General features: G+C 33.2%; 1 non-coding gene across 1 annotated transcript; it reads right to left on the minus strand.

Annotated features, from left to right (window-relative positions):
* Nucleotides 1–3,470: 3,470 nt before the first annotated feature.
* LOC145044683 (small nucleolar RNA R71) lies at nucleotides 3,471–3,577 on the minus strand. The gene has a single exon (XR_013681628.1). It is a non-coding gene; the product is annotated as a small nucleolar RNA R71 (small nucleolar RNA).
* Nucleotides 3,578–5,235: the final 1,658 nt, after the last annotated feature.

The raw sequence follows: 5,235 nt of genomic DNA on the forward strand, positions 1-5,235 counted from the left end.
AAGTGAAAAAAAATAGCATAGCACATTGTATAATACAAGTCTTGGTTTTTTCTGATTTACCATGAGTTAAAGATATTTGTGAAGTATATGTTATCCATGATTTGTTTAATTCTACAAAATTTGATATAAGAAGTTTTTAGTTTTTTTCAAAGTGAAATAGATTCTCAAATCAGCATATTATTTTGATTATTTAAAAACTTCTGGAATTTATTTAGTTGTTCAATATTGATTCAATGTCAACTCTGTATTTTTTTAAACGGTAATATATATAGTAAACTAAACTAAACCTAAATTATTTAATTGATGTTCATTGTAAGATTTGAACTTTCATCCTAAAAAACAAATGATAATACCGAATACTATTTGGTTAAAAGCCTTTTAGTAACACATAATGCATTTAACTTTCACTAAGTAACACTCTAATTATATGTTGAAATTTTTTAAATAGAAGCCCATGTCTATTTATATGAAAAATCGTTTTATCCTTGGTTTCGATTTTCTCAAAAACAATTAAAATGACAACAATGTAAAAGCCTATTGAATTATATTAAAATGAAATGAAGAAGTAAGACAGAGAACATAAAAATAATAATTCACTGCTCTTCAAAAAATGTAGTATTGTTGATGATGTATAAGTTAAAAAGTATAAAATCAAGGTTAGTCTAAAAATATAGTGGGTCTAGGACGGAAAAAAATGTTCTTCAAAATCATAAATATAATAAAAATTAATTTAAAATAGACACACCATTATAAAATTCACTATTAATATTTAAAAAAACATAAATAAAATCAAAACATTACAAAAACAACTAATTTAAAGATAAATACTTCTCCTAACATTTTCAGATAAGTTAGTTTTTTTCTTTATATAATTATATCATATATTCTAGGAATTTTAGGGCCCTTAAGTTTGTAGTTGGATGATAGTTGAGTAGGGTGATGATGGAGAACCGGATTTCTTTTGGATCGTGTAAGTTTACTTTTCGAACTGATATGTTCACCATATGTCTGGGTTACAGGAAATCAAGTCTATGATAATCCAAAATGATATTTGTGTATCTAGGCACAGAAACACAAGCCAAATCATCAGAGGATTCTGAGTTCATATAGAAGAATGAGAGTTAAAGAGGGTATATCATGGCTCAATTAATGACTGATACTTATAAGTGTGGGGTATTTGATATTGTCATATTTATGCATGTTTTTAGGCAATATTTACATATATTTTTATACATATTTTGGTTATTTGCTTTGAATAATGATACTTATAAGTTTAAACTGAACTTTGCAGTCAAATAGAAGCATTCTTAAAGAAAAGGGACTAAAAACGACAAAGCTTGGAACTTTGGAAGCTTGTAGAATAAAATAAGAAGGAACCCACATAAAAAGCTCAACTCACGACGTGAGGATTGCTTACTCACGACGTGCGTACGAATATTCCAGAAGATAAGCATCGCGGATTAGACTCCTTATCAAAAACGAATATCTACTTGTTCACGACGTGAGTATTACGTGCTCACGACGTGAGTTCAAACATTTCAGAAAATATAAATAGGGCTTGTTCCCTACGAATTGAGAGCTTTTGGCTGACTTAGAGAGTTTCAAAAATCGAAATTTACAAAGCTTGAAGGTCTGGAAGTTGGGTTACATACCTAAGAAGAAGAAGAAGTTTATAATTAGCTTAATAGTTTGGTACATTTAAATATGTCTTTGAATATGATTTGTGTTAGTTTATTTGTTAGCATGTCCAGCTAAATCTAGCTGCTTCTGTTAGCTAGATGAAGCTGGAACTCATGGTTTTAGTACTTTAGCTTTGATTTACTTGTTGGTTATGAATTATGTTTGATTGATTGAACCTAGCATGTTTGATTTAATATTTTATTGCTTTAAATTCTTGTACCGTGTAGTTAGTGAATATGAATCTGTATGAATTTGAATACCTAATAATTTAGTGAACACTGGATTATTAGAGCTAAGATCAAACCAATCTTAGATAAGTAATTGAACTACTGAATTAAGTTGTGCTAGAGAACTCATATTATGACCGTAAGTGTGTTTTTCAAATCAGTCTTACATGGCTCCAATTCCATTTAATAATTGATTTTATGTTAACTATTGTGTGACCATACATAGATTTACATGAATTAATTAATGTTAGTAAATTTAGAACTGAATTGCTAATACTATCTTAATTGGTAACCAATAGTAACCGTCATGACTAATTTATAAACCATTGAGGCAAAGTTGATTCGAACTAATAAAAGTGTTTTGTTTATTTATTGAATTTGTGTTAAAGAATTAAGTTCTTCTAAACTTGCAAAATTAGATAAAACCCCTTCCTTTATTAGAAATTAGGTTAAGTTAATTGTAGGTAGATTAATTAGTTAAAATTGTTCCCTGTGCTTGACACTCGACTTACCCAAACTAATCTATAAATTGACTAGGTACACTGCCTAGGTGCATTTTAGTTAGTTAAGTAGTTAGGTTATAAATTTAGAATAGGTGTATCTATCTGCATGAATCAAGTTTTTGGTGCCATTGTCGGGGAATTACTTATTTAATTGTTGATTTATTTGCTTTAAATTAATCGATCCTTTTTGTGGCTAAAACCTACAAAAAGTTATTTCCAGTTTAGTTTATTTTCTTCCAGTACTGAACTCAAGCCATGAGCTTATTTGAACCTTATTTGGTTCACGACGTGAATCCAGTAAATTCCCAATTTTCTTTGTTTTTATTTTTTAGTCCAGTTTTACGTTTTTATTTTTGTTTATTTTGCAGAAGTTCATAACCAGAGGCTCTAACACACATTTGGTGCCACCACTTGTAGATCCAGAGTCAACCCTTCACAAGAAGACGGATAAGAACGTAGGAGTGAACCAAACACTAAAAACATCATCCTTCAAAGATCTCAAATCAGTCTTTGTAAAGAAGTTATGAAAGAAAGTGGGAGAATCTAGTACATCCTCAAAGGACAAGAACAAGGTTGAAGACTTTGATAAAAATGTAACCTACGAGAGTCCAAGTACGAATCCGAGCCTGAATATGCATTACATAGAAGTGAATCCGAAGACAAGTCTGATAACGAGATGGTGAATATTGCGGATATGTCCATGGGAGCTTACAAAAAGCAAATTAGAGATGATGTTGGTCCTGGCCTAATACAACCTGCAATTCTTGCAACTGCCCCATTCGAACTGAAAGGACACATCCTTACTGCACTTAGGGATGTACCATTTTTTGGAAAAGATCATGAGGATACTTACAAACATTTGGATGAAGTAAATGACATAGCAGATTATTTCAATATCCCAAGTGTTCCTAGAGAGATAGTCTTGCTGAGGATGCTACCCGTCATTTTTAAGGGAGCTGCTAAAGACTAGCTAAAAGCACTACCACCTGGTGCAATCACTACTTGAGCTCAAATGCACGAACAATTTTTAGACAAATTTTGCCCACATTCCAAGATAGCTAAACTAAAAAAGGCAATAGCAAATTTTGAGCAAAATCCGAGTGAGTTAGTTTTTGAGGCATGGAAGCGCTATAGGGGATTGTTGAGAAATTTTCCTCAAAATGCCATCAATATACAACAAGAAGTGTCAATATTTTATGATGGTGTTAATGTCATAACAAGGAAACTGCTTGATTCTCAAGGACTACTTACTAAAAAAATATGGGGGAAGTCAAGGAGTTAGTTGAAGAATTTGCAAAGCATTCTCGTGAGTACCGCAATCCAAGGAATGAGGGAGTTAAAGGAAGTGGGGGTGGAAATTCTGCAGACATGGCTGTTGTAATGGCCATGCTTGATACAATGGACAAGAGAATGACAAAAATGGACTAAACAATACATGCTATAAGAGTTGGATGTGAAAGGTGTAATGGTCCGCACTTGACCAAGGATTTCCACTTAGATGATAATGGGTATAAAAAGCTAAAGTTTGCTATTCTAGTGGGGATAAATATGATAAAGATTAGAGAAAACCAAAGAAGGAGTGGCTGCCATATGACGAATACAAGAAGCAAAAAGAAGAAAAATATAAGCAGACATGCCGAGACTTCTACCAAAAAAGAGCAACCACCAGCCGAGAAGAAAGTTGACTTTGAAAACATGTTGACCCAATTTATGGAAGCTTCCGAGAAAAGGCATGATGATACCGATGCAATGCTGAAGAAGCACATGAAGATGGTGAAAGAACAACATGCAATAATGATTGTTCAGCAAGCCTCATTAAGAAATCATCAAGGATCAATCTATAATCTCGAAGCCCAACTTGGTGAATTAACAACTTTGGTGAACAATAAATTATCCTCACAATTTCCCGAAAAACAAACTCAATCCCATGTCATGATGATCGAGACTGAAGACGAGGCGATTTCTGAGTTCTTAGAAGCATTAGAGGAGGAGCCAAAACCAGCCGAGCCAAAACCGAAGAAGTCAAAAATCGAAAATCATATTTTTAATGAAACACCGAACTTACAACATGAGCCCTCTATGCTCACAACGTGGGATCGGTCTGATCAGAGAAATTTAGAAATTGTTCTAGCTTATTTTCCGCCTTTACCGTTTCCGTACCGAGGTAATCTTAGTCCACTGAAAATGGAGCATTTGGAGTTTATAAAGCACGTAAAGGGTATTCCTATAAATACTCATTTTATTGAGTCGTTATCAAAAATTCCCGAGTCCGCGAAGTTCCTACAAGATTTGATAGATACCTGTCAACATTTGAAGAAAAATTCCAAGGTTATTTTAAGTGAGCAAAGGTCAAAAGTAGTGCTGGGAGAGTTACCTAAGAAGATGGGAGATCCTAGACGCCTCACTCTTCCATGTGAGTTTGGGAATAATATGAAGACTTATGCTTTAGCCGATTATGGGGCTAGCATAAATTTGATGCCTTATTCATTTTATCAGAAGTTGAAGGTTACAAAAATAACAATTTACATGGCAAATCGTTCAGTGACACAACCCTGGGGCATTGTAGAAGATATTTTAGTGAAAATTGGGAAATCTGTTTTTCCAATTGACTTTGTGGTTTTAGATATGAAAGAACATCCCGATGTTCCGATTATTCTTGTCGGCCATTACTTAATACGACTGGTGCCTTGGTTGATATTCGCGAGTCCAAGCTCACCTTGAGAGTTGGAGATGAAAATGAAACTTTTGGAGTAGAAGATGGGTTCTAAGGTAGTAATGTTCAAGGTGAGGTTTTCAATATTGATGAAGAAGATGAACTTGTGGAA

Source organism: Lactuca saligna, chromosome 4, assembly GCF_052625555.1.
Source record: "Lactuca saligna cultivar CGN05327 chromosome 4, ASM5262555v1, whole genome shotgun sequence".
NCBI lineage: Eukaryota > Viridiplantae > Streptophyta > Magnoliopsida > Asterales > Asteraceae > Lactuca > Lactuca saligna.